We start from the raw sequence: 18329 nt of genomic DNA, 5'->3' as shown, positions 1-18329 counted from the left end.
GTTGCAAGTAATTTTATTAAAGATCATATTTAAATGAGATGTTTTTTTAATGTATTATTATTAAATCACACATCAGCAAAGAATGGGTTGTTTTGTAGAAACGTTTGAAGAGAGTCTATATATTGGGTAAGTAATAAATAACTCTGGATATATCACACAATACCATCTAGTCGCAAGCCTATTAAATCCTATACTAAGAAAACAAAAGGTAAATAAACTATTACTACTACCACAGACAACGTCTTCTAATAAACAACTCATAGAAATACTTTTTTTTTGAGAATGTAGCTTATTACTTAATATTATTAAGAGAGAGCCGATTAATAAATGCGAAGATACTACACCTAATTTAAGAAATTCTTCCACTATTTGAAGTTACTTCATTGTAACCATCGTGACATAGTATAAAACAAAGTCGCTGTTGCTGTCTGTCTCTAGGTATGCTTAAATTTTTAAAACTACGCAACGGATTTGATGAGTTTTTTAATAGATAGCGTGATTCAAGAGGAAGGTTTATATATATAATACATGTACGCCCGTGTACATGTACAACCGGGCGAATAGCTAGTTCAATTATAAAAAAGTGACATAGGCAAGAATATATAGCATAGAAAATTTAAAGTTATGAGCACCCAAGCAAAGCTGGCGCGGACCGCTTATCTATAAAATTAGAGGCCCGCCCATAATTATAATAGAAAACTTCCCGAATCAACTAAAACACCCGTACGCGCAAATCAAATCTTTGTATTGTATAGGAATCGAACCCGCAACCATCGGAATGTACAGCCTATCAAACCGAACGCAATGTTTGAGTTGTTTCCATTTAGTGTTTGTATCAAACTTTGTAATACAAAGTGAGTGATGTCCCCACATCGCGTGAGTGACTGAAGTGCAAGTTTACACAGTTACCAGCCACTGAATTGTTAATCGACGGTACGTATAATACGAACCACTTACTCGTCAATTTGTTAGTAGTTTATTGACCTTATCTATAGTTTACGAATATTACTCTTATTATCTACGTCGGCGTAAATAATATATTACTTTCTCACACTAAACTATTGATGCTTTATTATGAATTATTCTATGTCGGTACGTAATGACTTTATAGCCGTAATTTACTTATATATGTATAATATATATATACTAACTAGTCCTTGCAAACGTTGTTTTGATATATAATTTAAAATCGCTATTAAAAAATAGGGGTTCATAGTAGAAGGGTGGAAAGTTGAGGGTTGTATGTATTTTTAATGCCACATTATAAACTAAATTGTATAAAAAAATAATATTAGGGGTGGATAACCCTTATCACTTAGGGGTATGAGAAATACGTAGTAGCCGATTCTCAGATCTACTGAATATGCATATAAAATTTCATAGAATTCGGTCAAAGCCGTTTGGAAGGAGTGTGGTAATTAATATTGTGATACAAGAATTTTATATATAAGATATACTTTTTACTGAGGTATATAGGTAGTAAGAAATCATTTGCGTAGGTAAAGTCTCATCAGTTCTATTATATTATACCTGTGTTTCGGTTGTAGGGTCAGATTAGCCAAAGAAATTACAAAATATGAGGCCTGACGTCTTAGTCCACCGGAATAGAAACTAATAATAACATTATGTCCGTGTTACTGTACAGGCTGTACATAAAAATAATACTTACAGACATATATATTTTGTTCTGCGAAAGTAGACGATTTTTTCTATTGAGAACTTTAGGTATTGCTATTCTGTGCTACGATCTGCGGAAATCTATAGTGCTGGCCCTTTTTCATAGTACGCTACCTAGACCCGTCACGGACAAGAATTGATATTCTTAGGAGCGATGGTTTTTATCTTCTCAGCATAGAGTGTATACTTTCCAAAGGAGATATTTCATTTATGTATGAGTGTAATCGATTACAAGGGGTGAAGATTGTGTTGCATAAAGAATCATCAAAATTGTACTATTGATGATGACGTCGCTTCATTTTGTTGCAATGTTTGAATTACATACATACAGTAAATATATGTATGTAGTTAAAATAAAAACCTCTTTTTGGGAGGTAACTGAAATATATATATATTTTTGCAGAATTTAAAAGTATTTAGTCAATGGCAATATTGACGGTTGAATGATTTCATCAAATTTTGATACTGTATGCATATAGGTAGATTTATTAATAATAAAATCGGTAAGTGACGTAAGGTTACCACACAACCTCTATAAATCTTCTGGGATATGTTTCCGTTTTATCTATTTCAGCCATGAAGTCTATATTTTGCCCTATTTCATCTAATTGCTAGTTGTGGTACATAACAGTTACGAAAAGTGAACTAGATTTCGCTGTCATCTATGACCAATTTTTAGATTGCGGTGCAAAGATGGTTTGCATTATATCTTAAGATATATAATATACATTTTGTAATTGGAGAGCATATTGTTATTACTGAAAATACCCATTTTAGTATTATCCTTTTATTTACTTATAGGGTCTAGATCTAGTATAGTTTACTAATGCTATGGCATTAGTACAGTACTAAATAGCCATGTAGAAAAAAAAATACCAAAATTGAAATTCTCATCACGCATTAAAATATAACTCACATCAGTACATATTTTAAGTAAAACATTTGCAAATCTCACGGGACAGGAGTTCAGGTGACTTTTGAAGCATTTTGGCTTTCAGATCAGAAAAGTTTTCCGAAGTATACCCATCTCATTTCCATAGTGACTTGCTAGCTTTTGTATATGTCTACGCTTGTTTTATTACACATTTTAAACTGGAGTTTATTTTCTATACTACTTAATATAACTTAGATCCTACTAACGTTATAAATGAAAGATTTTTCTTACTCTTTCACGCAAATAGTACACGAATTGAAATAAAAAGTTTCTTTCTTCATCGAAGGTTCCATTTCATACCTCTTCTGTATTATTTGATCACATAAGATTCTTTTTATCTGAAATCAAGCGGACAGCACGGCTAGTTATTTATTAATTTGATGCATACTGGCAGCTTGCCCAGCATTCTTTTCATTATAATTTATATTATTTTTATACCTCTTCTATATGAAGAAAAAGTTAACATTACAAATACATTTGGATACGTTTCGGCAACTTAAACTTTCATGACGTCATATCTAAGTATGAAGTCGTCTTCAACGTTAACACACGTTAATAAAGCACAAGAATTAATTGTCCAACTTTATTCTACACATTTCAAATTGTTGTTATACGTTGTTTTGTGTTGATTACAGTTCAAGAGCTGAGTTCTGTACACTTAGTAACATCTGCCTGAATTATAACAGTTTTGTGGAAACAAATTAAAACTTCACTGTATTATGAATAAGTACTTATCGCGGAACATTTCTCACGCGAATATTCCGGAAGTTCCTATAGGAATTATTGGGAAAAATATTTTCTTAATGTACTGAAGTTATACATGAAACCGCTTTATGATTTTTCGGATTTGTAGGCCAAAAAGCGACAGCTATATAACTATATGTCATAGCCTCGGTGGTCTAGTGGTTTAGCATAGCGCTTTACTTTTGTATTCATACTATATTTATTTTTTATTTAGTATCTTCTACTACTTCTATTAACTACTTTTTTAAAACATTACTTTCATTCCTGCGCGTTACATGCCGTCACCGGGCCATACTATTGTCAACTTCTATTATACCTATACCTCCTACTAGTACATGTAATACATACAGTATTCAAATCCAAGAATTGATCATGTCACAAAGTAGTCCGTCATTCCATGTAATGGTTGCGTTTAATGATAAAGACAATAAATGGATTTATTAGGAACAGGAACTGTCTCTCTCCCTTATCAGTCTAGGTATGCTCTTGATACCCTCGTGGTCGTCATAGTGTTAGGTCATAGGTCTAGGTTAGGTATAGGACATAGGTATCATAGGCCAATAGTTTCTGTTGCTCATCCTTTTAGTGCACTCTTAGAGAAGACCACCACCGCAGATTTGATCTGAATTGACTATATCATGACTCTATGTATGTTTATGTACCTTTCAGAAGGATATGGACCCTCGGACGAATGTCCGAAAACTCTCCATCTGAAAGGCTTAATTTTTTTACTGGTACTTGATTTCATTGAGAATTTCTCAATTATCTGTGTTTTTGTATACATTTTAGACAATTCAGAACCATTAGTGTTAGGCAATTACGATCGATTACAAGAATGTAATCATTTTTATTAATTTATTCTTTAATTTTGTACTTACTGGATGCAATTACTCAACCATGCGACCTTACCGACCTTAACCCCTAGGTATATTGTTTATTATACTTTATTAAGAAGTTAAAAAAAATGTTACCTATAAAGGGGTGCCTTTGATTTTAAATTCAAATCAGGTGGCTTTGCCCGACCCAAATTATCTTCAAAGGATACAACCGCCAGGTAACCCAGATATCGGAATAGTTAGTGCCCAGTTTTAACTGTGTGTTGCCAGGCGTCGTTTAATTTGGGATACAAAACTGCTTTGTTTACCACTCCGTTTACGAATAACGAGAAAAGTTAGTTTATACAACGCTGACTGAGTGATATTGAGTTTGAACCGACTTCCAAAACAGAGAGATGTTCAAATTGACTATTTTGAGTGGTGCACTATCACATGATATATCTTCTCTAATAACTCGCCCATTTTGTTTTATTCTTATTACGGTTATTTACAGAAGTAATTCAAAATATAATTTAATAGACTAAATTTATTGTTTCTTACTTTTTTATTAAGTATTTATATATAGTACCTAAGTATATAATTATTATTACAGTTTCACCAATTTAAGTTGTACTGTTTTGTCTATCTAATTTTTAAGTTTTCGGGCTTTCTTTTTTTGTTGTTATTAAATACATTGAAATTGTTAATACATATATTTAAATTAAACGTACATTCAAACAGGATAGATTGCGGTACACCGCATTCATCAAATTATATACTTTTGCTCCTTCCCAAACACTACCTGTCCATTCCCCAGGGATTTCCTGGGGCTTATATATTCCGATATTTAAGATATATATTCATGAGTTTTTTTAATATAATATGAGCGTGTGAAGGTACGGTTTTGTAGGTTTTATGTACATATGTGTACATATAGAAGCCGGGCTCTCTGATTTATTGTAGGAGCCGATAGACTTTAGGCAGGGAGTTAACGCTCGATTTCACTCAGTCATATGAAATAAAATGGGATTATATCGAGCCTTTTTATAAACGCAGCTTTTATGATGAAATTGGTGCCTGCAATCATATTGCGGATTGTCGAGGTTTGATGAAACTCGTATTGCTTTATATCTTTGTTCTTATGTATAGAAAAAAATAAAAATAGCCAAGAGTACCGTAAATTTCTAGTGAGTAGACTTTGTAAACAGTCGGCTGCCTTTATTTCCGCCGCCAAGCAGCTTGCTTTGTGCATTAGATAAATCAGTGAATTTATAGAATACTAACTCTCCCGGCAAACGTTGTTTTGCCATATAAATTAAAATCAAAAGTTACATATGGAAAAAGTATAAAACTTTAATATTGTTTCTATGAACCTTTTTAAGATTTTCCAGTATTTTCGGAAATTAAAGTGTACTTAAAAAGGAGTATGTAAGTGACTTCTTTGAATATTGCGTGTACATGCACATTCGTTACAAAAGTATTTATATATAATGTAATACGAGTATAAGTGTATTGTATTACGCTGTGACTTAAGTAGGTTTTCCATTGTCAGGAAATAATATACGCTGCAAAACTTTTACTTCCAATTTCGACTGAAATGTCAGTAGCGAATATTTACTAGTTTGCGAGCTCGGCTTAGATGTATGAACGTTGGTACGTTAAAAATCGCCAACTCACTGTTATCGGCGGTTCCTTGCTTTGTACTTACTTCGGGAAGCTCTTTGACAAATTGCCTTTTCCTTTCGGTTTTTCCCTGCGTTATTATTTAGTTCAAATTCAACCGAAATAAAAGCGGTATAATCCTCGTGACTGCCTTTTAAAATTACTTTTTCCCTTTATTCTCTGCGCCACCTATGGGTTATTATATAATTGTATGATAAATATATTTCTGTTCTTATTACTTTATTTTTAAGGTAATATTTTTTTAAACCAAGCTAATTAATAACAATAAATAATGGTATAAACTAAAATAAAATAATTATATTACCTAGTAAATGACTTTTATCTTAAATAATAACAAATACTCTAGTTTGCCACCTGCAGACTGAAGGACCGATGCTTGGGGAGCGTTGTAGAGTTTAAGTAAGTCTTCTAATGTACCATCACCTCATATGATGTATCTATCAGTCATACATCTGAACGGTAGCCCAACCGCATTGGAATTATTATTATTACCACTTGCACGACGTATATTATATGATTTGCCAGTTTGTCTAAGCGAGCATGTTGACAAAACATATGTAGTTTAAAAAAATAGACGGAGCTTCTAAAACGTTAGCTTTATAGAAATTACATTGTTATTTGCTCTATATAAACCGCTTTTAAAATCCTTTCGCATAGGGGCGCATTATTAACGGACTAGTGCATTTTCATAGGTGGGTTGTACCGACCAATCCTCCTATAATTCATGTAAAGCAGGCTTTTTAACTCCTAGATTATATTACAGGCACAGGTATATTAAAATCTTTGTCAACCTTCTTCATTACTTGTTACATTTTGTTTATCTGTAACTAATACATTGTATAATTATAGTTTATTTGATGAGATATAAGCTTCGTAATTTATTCGATATAGTATATACTACATGTATATTATGTTATCAGATTCTCTTAGCAATTGACTGTAATAGTATTTTTTTGCTTTGTTTATCCAAAAACACTACATTTATTTGTTTGTAAAGATTTCTAAATATCTACCTGTAATTTAGTTGTTTAAATAATAAAATTCTATTTCATATTAGCCAGTCGGTTATGTTGATGTATTTATTACACAGAGAAAATATATGAGGGTTTTCATAAAAATCCAAGCAAAGTTTCATCTTGAAAATGGCTACGTAGCTCACGTAATTTCTTTTAAAACTGCTCCAATGAATCTTTTGCGACGCAAACGTGTACCTACTGTGTATTTATTTTAACAAAAATGTTTTGTTTCTTAGCTTGATGGAAGAAAATGTAATATTGTTTTACAGGAAACAAAATAATTAAGTCACAAATTTATTTTGTTTATCAAATAATGTATAATATATTAATCTAATCTCAGGGTAGTCAGTGGGTTGATAATAATATTGAGTTGATAATGATCAATCGATGATTTCGAGCATTGCTAGTAGGGGAAGTTAGCTTATGAGACCACTTCTTTTTCCGGCATTAGAAAATACCCCGAGAAAAAAAAATGTGGCACTTATTTTATGCAATGTAACCTATAAGGTAAACTTCTTTGCAGTTACCTGTGGAAACCATCGTGATGAGTTCCTGGTGATCATTATTAACTAACTGACCTGATCTCATCCTCGACTAGTGCAACACCATTCTATGTATATTCATTCAAAAAAACTGTTTACGAATATGTAAATGTAACAATTACCAATAAAATATAACAGTAATATATTGACACTTTCTTTTCAAGTACCACTTCAATTAATATACAAAGTAAATGTAATTAAAAACAAAACAAATAAAACAACACTGAGTGCTATTTGAGACAACAATCATTTCCATTTCGCGGGCTTGTATTTTCACTTGAGTCAATTGAGTATCCATTTATATTTTTCCGCCAACCTAGATGTTTTTGCCTATGTACTTATATAGGTGATGATTTCCATATCGATGCAATTAAATGTCCATTTTTATTTTGTTACGACCAGGTTTTCTGTTTCATGGGCTTGCGTCTTCGTTTGAGTCAATTGACTGTCCATTTTCTTTGCTTACTTAATAGAAAAAATGTAATTTATATTCAAATGTTTTTGAAAAGTATTATGTGAAAATATATATAACTGTTATATACAACAATCCGTGTACAAATAAGAAACATTGATATATTCTATTCCGTTGTTTCAGTATGCATGAGTTGTACAAACTTGGATAGCTCAATATCGATAGAGAATTGCTTGTGTTCACTTTCTCAGGCAGGTGGAATACGTGATGTGATGTTAATATTACTCTCCAACATCTCGATACAAACGTATTACATGTGCAACTACTAATAATACAAATAATGTTATCTTGCCAAATCTTCTATCTTATATTTTAAAACAAACATTCTCTTATCAAATAAGAGAATGTTCGTTTTAAAATATAAGATACTTAGTAAATTAATAAATGTGACATTACGAAATATTTTGTACGAGTATATAGTTGACATTGTTACATAAGCTTAATTCGACTTTAAAATTATTGCGAATTTGTAATAGCCAAATTAAAATAATTTTCTCAGTAGTATTACAATGTTCTTACATCGGTTGATAGTACCTACAATATAATTGTTTTTAATATTGGCAGGTTTTTTACTGTAATTATATTAAATTTGAAAAAAACATATATTATATGTTATATACTAATGGTTACGATATTTTCAAATTTAGAATTAAATAATATTGAATAATAATAATAATACACACACGTACTTTATTCTTTATATTGTGTCACTGCATCCAAACTCTCAACAAAATAATAAATTTTTATTATATTAAAATACGGTATAATTACGAATAAAGCCTATTTGCATATTACACACTGATTTTTTGCGTGATTTTTTAAAGAGAGTCTATAATAGACTACGCCTTATAAAATAATAATTTCTAAACACTTTTTTAAAAATTACAAAAAAAACTTATAATCTCTTTATAATACATGTTGTATATTAGTAATTGGATATTGCAAATCAATTTCAATATACAAAATTACGAACAGTATAAAAGTTATAAATGATGAAATAAGAAGCTAAGTTGATTAAACGGCCGCCAAGCTGCGAAACCCTGAAAGTTACCCCATAAATCGTAATATCGACTCTCCTACCCAAAAAACCTACATCCACGATAATTCCATTGGGCTGAAATAAGCTGTTCATATTTATTGACACCTACGAAATAGACCGCCATGATTTATGTGGTCATATTGAGGAAAAACTATATAATATTAATATAAATACAATAATTAAGAAATATAAGTTCTATAAGTAATATAAGTGTACTACTCCGATTGAAAGTTCGTGGGTTCAAATCTGGTTGATAAACAACTTTGCGTCAATTAATATTTCTGGGCGGCTCTCCTGTGATAGAAACACCGATATCATGCTAAGTTATACGAAAAGGTGGCATTAGGTTCGTTCTTTACAATTTGGACGATTTTATATAAAACTGCACATTCGTGGTATAAAAAATCTAAACAGGGCTTGCGTTATGGCTACAGGTGTTAGAGAACAGATATAAATTCTTAAATACATTTTTTTTGTAAATACATACGTGCATTATATATATAGAAAACTCCCAGACCGATACAAACAATTTTATTTATCATTTCAAATCGAACCTGCGACCATCGGAAGTAAGATGTGCTAAACCGCTAAACCACCAAGGCTGTTAACTATACCAGTAAATATACAAGTAATTATATGGTATATTTGATTTATACAATAATAGGGTTACATACGAAATGGATGAAGTAATTCTTCATAACGGTGTAAATTGAACATATTTTCAACCTTTTGAAAGAGATTTTTTTATATTGATCGATGTACTTGAAAAGGTAATTGGGAAGGTGTACTTCTGTGTCCTTTGATGTCAAACTCAAGGCTTAATCATTGGTTTTGGGTTTAAAAGTGTTTGCTTTTCAGTTTAATTAATCCCCAATTCTAAATAGAGCTTTGTGATTGTTGATTGCATACTTTAAATTGGTCGGTGGTTGGAGTTAGTGACATTCAATTTACTTTAAAAAAAGTATACACTTCACTCGACTTTACCTATACCTTCTCGACTTTAACCCCCGATGGGGTAGGCAGAACTGTCTGTTGCGTTTATGTCTGATATGCCAACCTTTTGCTATGTATATTTCTTTGGATTTATTTGTTAACGGTGTTTTTAAAAGGGACAGTTTATAATATTGTATTGTTAACTTTAATGCTCTTATTAATCTAAACCAGCGCAATAACAGCTATATAACTGCTATGTACTTAGCAAGTAATAAAAAAAAAAGTTTTTATAAATACGGTGGAATCACAGGAAGATAATTCCACGGTTCGTTGAGAAGCTTGTTGAGTACACGATATATATTTTTTCTTTTTTACTTTTTGTGTGTATTTATATATTACACTAACTAATAAAGTCCAAACTTTTATACTGTATTCACTTAAGTATTTTCGGAGTTTGATCTAGATAAACTTCTTAACATTTTTATGAGTGATGTAATTTTTTTTTGTACTTAGAAAATATAATAATTATGAAATGTGAGTAATCAAGTGAGGTTTTCACCACAACGTTGACAATGCCTCTGACTATACTCATATGAGATTACAATTGTTATGGTATTTTTAATAGAGTCGCCGTGGTATATTCGGAGGTGAAACATTCTTCGTTTTTTAACTGATTATACGGCCTGCGCCACGGTTTACACTGACGGGTCACCGGTGGTGGATAATAACACAAACATGAGGTTAGGTCAGTTAGCCTACCGTAGCAAATTCACCAGGCACAACCACTATGGTTTCCAGGGGGAATCGCGTGGAGGTAAATCTGATATGTTACATTGTAATAAGGTCATCAGTCGACATTACTAATAATCCCCCTTTCCAACTTCACTCTTGATATTGCAAGTGTCACCATTTATTCACCGGTGGGTCGTATACTACTTTGAAAAAAACTAATCAGCAACGTTTCTAATACACATGGGAATGAAGTCGTGTATATTTATTATTATTACGGAACTAGGTAAAAATCGATACCACTATTTCGGACCACTCTGACCTCATTTTGGTTTACAATATTTATTGCAATAATTTATTAGTTTAATAGGCCATTAACGGCGGTTGTTTGTAATGAGGAATTATGCCTTATTGCTATAAAAGTACCAAGTTAGGTCGACTGTTATTCATCCTTTTTCTCGGACTAATCTCATTACATGTTGGCCGCGGCTGCAGATGGCACTTCAAACCTGCGGAAGGATTTATACAGCGGCTGAAGGCCAACTCCTGCTTGACGGATACGACTTTAGTCTGAGGCATCGGTAGTCGGGTTTTAGCCTCGATTCAGGCTGTGGTTTCTAATCATTGTTTTAAACCATAGTAGTTATCTCTTGCCATTTTTGTCAAGATGGGATTTACTGACGTCATGACCACATGATGATCATTCTCCACTCGGCTCCCAACAATGTATACCGATACTACAGGCAGCTCTACCATTCCATTATCAGCCTTAAAAAAATTACCACTATTAATTTTACAGTTATTCTGTTTAGTTAAAACGTTATACTTTATGCTTTTATTTGGTCCAGTTAATGATTTTTTATGTTTCCCATTTGACATTCCTGTTGAATGTCAAGATTACGGTTCGTAGGTGTTTATCGTCTCTATATGTATATTTTACGTCATTATTTAATGTCTCTAATGACCACATCTGCGATTATATCCGTGAAGGCATAAATAAATAACAGTTGCTTGCTTGAATTATAGTAATATCAAATTCATGAAGGCGTTATTTATTTATTAGACTTTTATAGTTCTTTCCCTTAGTTCCACAGATTATAATTTATCTGATTTATTAAAAAAAATAATCTAATATGCCTATTATTATGAGGGATGTCCATTAGATATCTAATATTTAGTAGTCACGCAGAAGCTGCTCTGAGTAATGGCAGCCAACAAAATTAGGGGTAACTCACCAATATTAATGGTACTTCGGATACTTGAGCAATATTTATATCTTCCTTTATAGGCTACATTTCAAAATTACTAACAATAACTACTAGGATGGACGTAGTAATTTGTAGTTTATGTTTTTATAACCATCTAAATGATCTTTTGGTATGTAAATAAAATTAAAAAAATGCAATATAAATGAAAATTGTTTATAATCATCTAAATAACATGTCATGCTCACTAAAATGTCCAGACATGTGGCGGCGTGATGGGCCGGGTCATTGGGCTCCCTAAAATATGGTGGCTGTGATGGCTGGCTCATATGTCATACTCGTGAACGAGTGCTGCTTGTAGGGCCTGGTCTGACTAATCACTACGACTGATTTAATCTTATTGTGTCTTTCATATTTGACCCTAATAAATTAGTGCTAGTTGGTAGATTGTATTCACATATTTCGACTTAAAAATGTAAAGTTACAACAATTATTTAAAAGAGCAACACGCAAATTTCTTGATCATTCTCCATGTGATGAGACAATTTTCGACGGTATAGTAAAATACGGATAACCATGACTATTCAAAAGTGCCTAAATTAAGTTTATTTGAATGAAGGATTTTCTAATCTATTCTATTCTAATCTTTTGGCTTATGAAATAAACAAATACAAAATATGAAGTGGCAAATTAACTGACGGCCAATCGTATTACATGTTATAACCATCGCTTATATACACGAGCAGCACCCAGCACTTCACGACATTATGTGATAGCCGTGGACTAAGATATAATGTCATGTAGGATATATCCTTATAATTTCACTCTTGAACCGAAACACAGCTGAGAAACCAAGCTGTTCGGTGACTGAAATACGATTAGGTGAGTAATGCCCACTCAAACAACTTTGTGTTACAAAGTCAACCACAGTAAAACGTAAAGTGTAATATATTGTAAAGACAATTTTTCTTATATATGTATAAAATTCTCGTGTCACAATGTTAGTTACCATACTCCTCCAAATCGGCTTGAATGATTTTTATGAAATTTTATATGTATATATGTATATTCAGTAGGTCTGAGAATCGGCCACTATCTATTTTTCATACTCCTAAGTGATAAGCTTTGTCCACCCCTAACATATTTTTATTTATTGGACAAAATTTTTATTAAAAAAAATAGTGAAATATATACAGAGTATATTCCTTAAACTCGTTTTGAAAATATAAACCCGTACAAAACATAAACAAAGTTGAGGCTTTATCTCTTTGTTTGGGAATCCTATAAAGTTACCTTCATATTTAATAATGCCCGTATTATCATCATTTGAAAGTAATATCTTTATGAGGTACCGTGCGCAGTGACACGGTGGACCATTGATCACGGCTTCATATTTTGTAAAAGATGGATTATCCGTCTGCTTTATTGTTGTACATCACAATAAGCGAGTAGTAGTCCTTTGTGTTGCGGGAAACTGGTCAAGCGCACGTTGGACTTAATTTCAGATACCGTATATGAAATCTTTCTGAACTTATAAAGCAGACAGATTACATTTTTTTATTTAATGGATAAATAAAAAATTAAGCGAATTAAAAAAAAGCCAGTATTTTATTAAAAAAAAAATATAGCTCTCTACAATTGTCTGGTTTTTAAACTGTCTAACTGGAAAAAAATGGTTATAATTTATATTGTTTGTATAATTCCATCTTTAGTTGTAATGTTTAATTAATGTCGATTTTAAATATATGTTGTTATGAATCTACTTTAAGACAATATTATTCAATTATAAATATTGTTTCTTATTGAAATGAAAGTATACATATGTCAATACATATTTATTAGGATTTTAAGAAGATTAGAAAAAATTAAGATGTTTGCATTAGGAACGTACGTAAACCATTATTCTCCATTTAAGATTATTTCTGTTTCAACAAAAAGAAAACATAAAGCAGTTTTCAAACGATAATGTGACCATTTTCATAGTAAATTATTAGAATTTATAGTGCTCTCAGTTCTAGAAAGGCAGTTATGAGTGATATACGAGGTAATTTCCTCTTGAAACGCATCTTAAAAGCTCCTATAACGCCTGGGTACACTTGAAAAACTTGGAATATCTTTGGGACCTGCCGATAATAGCTTGCTCTTGTCCATATTTCAGTTGCTACTATATAAATATTTTATATAAATTCATATTAAAAAAATGTATTTGTTCTTAGTCAATTTATTTTTCATTATTATTTGGAATGATAATGTTTTGATAGCGCGTTTGTTTTTTTTTTCGGTTAAGTCTTAGTGCGTTATCAGTTCAACCAATTGTCATTTGAGGGAGAGAAAGACAAAGGCCCTTGTTTATCTCAATCAATAAATTCCTATTGCGACGACAAAGTCACGACTAAAAACTAATTAATATATTGGTAGTACATTTAAGTTTTTGTTATATATTTTCCTTTTTGGATATTTTCATTTTATAGTAAATATTGTTTAAATTTAATAATTTATATTTTTTTCACAGTTATACTCTAAAAGTTATGGTATTCACGATAATATAATAAAATATAGCGATAAATCTACTTTTTTTCTAGTTCGTTAATTCATAACAAATATATGCACATAACAATACATGTCAACATAATATTGATAAAAAATAAATTTATCACTACAAAAAACAATTTTCAAATGGCTGTTGATTAAAAATTATACTAATATTAATACCAATTACTTAAGAAAGTTTAATATACTATGCTTCTTCTGAGAATGGACCGGAAATATCAAGTCTAATGTTATGACTACGGTGCCATAAACAGAACACACGTACACAAACATATCACCTACAGCTATATATATATATATATATATATATATATATATATATATACAGTATTCAGCTCCTAAGAATAAAATTATTTTTGTATCATCATTCTGTTTACTTTAAGATTGGTTTACTACTTAGACTTTAGGTTAGTTAGGTTTTACAGATATTCCGAATAGAAAATATGGATATAGGTTTAAAATGATTAAAAATATAAAATATAAACATGCCTACGAAACATAAACTTGCACTAGATCCAGCTGTTACAAAAATAATTGCCTTACGTTAAACAAAATAACGTTTGCATAAAATTGCGTAACCATTACTTTAATGTTTAATATGGGATATTATGCCACTTTCCGCCACCTCCTTCTGTTATATAACTATCTCGGAGAAGGAGCTCTCCGCCAGCCACGATCTCTCGATACTCACCAAACTCCGAACTACATTCGGCAATGAGAGATCGTTCCCCTCTATTCATTCGAAGACACGGCGGCCATCCATGAACGCTGGATACTCTTCCAACCTATGTTATGCCGTGTCCTCAACGCCTCCGCATTTGTGGCAAATGGTCGTTGGATCCTTCCTCGGCTATATGACAGAGGTACCGCCCGAAGCAACCATGCCCGGACAATATCTGTGTCATGCGGAACATCAGTGAGGGACGGACAGCCTCGACGGCCCTAAGGCCGGCAAAATTTATATCCCCTAACAAAATTAATTTTATATAATAATTTTTTAAACCTATTACAAATTGTTACATATACTCGATTCTGATGTTATTCGTGTAAAGTATGCGCCAACACTTCTAAAACTGTTATACGAACTGTTAATTGCTCTATGGTTATAAATTTCAAAGGATGACTTCTGCAAGTTATCTACGGAGATAATAGCTTACCTTGCTATTATTGCGTTATACTAAACACCTTTATTAATGCTGATAATTTGTATAACGGGGTTGCGCTGAGCTATTTAATTAATATAAATGGGCATACTGTACAGCCTCTGTAATTAATTTGATGTAATAATTTGTATATATTTTAATGTCTATAAAATGTCTATTATATAAAAAATAACAGGTGTAAAAAGTATAATAATTATTATGAGTATTACATTTGCTTATGTATTATTATGCTTTACATTTGAAACATTGATTAGACATGTTATACTTTTTATTATGCATAGGCAAGGGAAACAGCCTCATACAGCCATTAAACCTTTATTACAAAAAAACCATTATTGTTGCATTTTTATTCAAGATACATGGTATTATTATTGTAATTAAATTGTGTTTTTATTTACAGGTACTGAAAGGAGCTTGAAAAAAGGTATTAGTAATGTAATATGTAAAGTTAATAATCAGTTTACAATTAACTTCGTATAAGAGGAGCACAGATTTTAATTTTGATTTATTTTTTTATGTATATTATTCTATACCTTCTTTAATTCCGCGCCAATAATACTTCTCACTGTCTACTCAATCCTACAACATGACACCGAAGGATCAGCTTTTCAATAAAATCGAAATGTTCATTGTGAAATACTTATTGAGTAAAAGCTAAAGTAAATATTGCAAAGATTACTTTGGGAGACGACCGCATTCTATTGAATACACGTTATAAAAAATAGTAAGAAACTGGTTTAAAAAACTTACTAGTCGAGTTGCTTTTTAGTTCATTTCACTCATCTGTAGTAGCTAGGCGAACTGGACAATAGAGCTAGTGATTAAAAAATAAATTAACGTCCAAAAGTGGCAAAAACATTCTATAGGCAATATCGATTTTTGCTTTCAAATAATAAGGGTTTACGTCCACTACACTGGTAGGTGCAATACATTTATTACGTTGTATCAAATACATCTCTGAAATGTTTATTCATGGGGTTGCTTTTCAGAATATTTCGCTGACTACTTGCTAAGCAATTCAACCACACCGTTACAGTATCAAATGCTCTGCTGAATAGAATCGTTCCCTTTTAATAGAATCGCAAATCTGCTGTCAGACACTGCAACCACATAAAAAATACTGCTTTTATCCACCCTTCATTCCTGAGGCAATTGGCTCAAATAGTAATGGTCTAAGTTATTTTATATATTTTATAAGAAATATGTCCTTTTTTCTTTTTTACGATCCTAGATGTTATTGGATTATGTATTTAAGAACAATACTGCTATCACTTCTTGGCGGTTACTGGTTATTTCGTCATAAAATATATGAAATAACCATAATATGTAAATTTATAAATCGCACATGGATTAATGTTAAATCTGAATTAAGTAAGAACCAAACTTCATTGCTGAGGAAACTGGCTCAAATATTAAAGATACGTTATATGAAATATCTGCTCTCGTCGGTCATTTCAGAATGACGTTTATAGGTTACATAATATGTACATATTATGTTACATATAGACGTCATGCGTATACATGTATTTATAAATGCCACATTGGTTGCGCACGAAATCCTGAGTCTTTCTTCTTACTTCATTCTGTATTCTGTACACAAGTGAAATCACAGAATACAGAATTGAGTAAAAAGAAAGATTTTACAGCATAAGAAATTACTTAGGACACCACTATCGCTAACGCGCACAAATAATTCATTGTGCAAAGAGCACTTCTTGTAAGAAATACGATCCTTACACCCAGCCAAATCATGTGCGATTTAGAAATATATATATATAATTTCTAACATATAAACGTTATCATTATTACATAACAAATAACACCTAATGCCTTAACCCATACTATAAATAATTGTTCAGAATGCGATTTCACGTAAGGCAGCCGGCATACTGTGGTATTTGTCAATGTACCGAAAGAGGGGGGGGGGGGGGTTGTATGGGAGTTATTTTTCTGGATCTGAAGGCGTAACACCGTATGTGTTTAAGTACTTTGTGTAGTCTGTGGTAGTATTAATAGTTCTGCTTGTCAGTGTCTCTTTATAGGTATCTGTTAATATTGATCATCACTTTGCCCGCTATTTTCTTATCTAAAGTTAATACAAAATCAAAAAATATTCATGACAATGAAATTCTAACCGAGTTAAAGCATCATAAGCCAAAACAACTATTATCTGTATAAAATTTAATGAATTTTTTTACAAATGTATTGCTAAAGGTTTAACTTGAAATATAAGCTATATTTTACCACCGGAAAATATCTTGTTTCGCAGGGTTGGTTACTAGTTTAGAAAAATATTGTGGCATGTAGCAAATATAAAGAGGTCTCTTTTATGTTTGTAAAAAAAAGTGCCTGAATAATTCAGAGAACAGAAAAGAAATGGCCATTAAAAATATTAGTCAATCCAGCTCGATTTCTTTTTAATAATTCATATTTATGCAAACTCGACCTTTTCGCAGTAATAAGGTTTAGAGGCTGTATTCTCTGTAATGTTCCGTCGGATTTTAAAAAGACTTTATGAAATCCTGCCTTTTTTTTCTCTTTTTTATGGCTAATAATACAGTCAGTTTTTTGTGACTTTGGCATGTCACTTGGCTTGTTCAAATCCTTAAAATAATTTATGTTCTGTATTATCTAACAGCTATAATTAAAACATATTCTTCTTTTTCTTTGTCGATTCCTCGAGACTGATGGTGGTCTGGTCGTGACCGCCAGGAATGCTTCTTCCAACCAACACATATTAAAACATATTAAAATAATCGGTTTTTAAATTATGTGTATATATTGACAGACGACAGATAATAGACAATACGTAATATGTTACAATTGA

At 31.6% G+C, this 18329-nt stretch overlaps 1 long non-coding RNA gene across 2 annotated transcripts in view; it reads left to right on the top strand.

The window, feature by feature from the left end:
• LOC131851301 (uncharacterized) overlaps window positions 1–18329 on the top strand; it is a 126531-nt gene that overhangs the window by 73517 nt on the left and 34685 nt on the right. For both annotated transcript variants that reach the window (XR_009357871.1, XR_009357870.1), the window contains one exon: window positions 15903–15926. This is a non-coding gene — a long non-coding RNA (uncharacterized LOC131851301). The remainder of the gene's footprint in view (window positions 1–15902; window positions 15927–18329) is intronic.

The sequence above is a fragment of the Achroia grisella genome, unplaced genomic scaffold (genome assembly GCF_030625045.1).
Source record: "Achroia grisella isolate CSIRO2021 unplaced genomic scaffold, CSIRO_AGI_Agris_v1 utg782, whole genome shotgun sequence".
Classification (NCBI taxonomy): Eukaryota; Metazoa; Arthropoda; class Insecta; order Lepidoptera; family Pyralidae; genus Achroia; species Achroia grisella.
The sequence above is the reverse complement of the archived record's forward strand: the minus strand, read 5'-3'. Positions and strand labels throughout refer to the sequence as shown.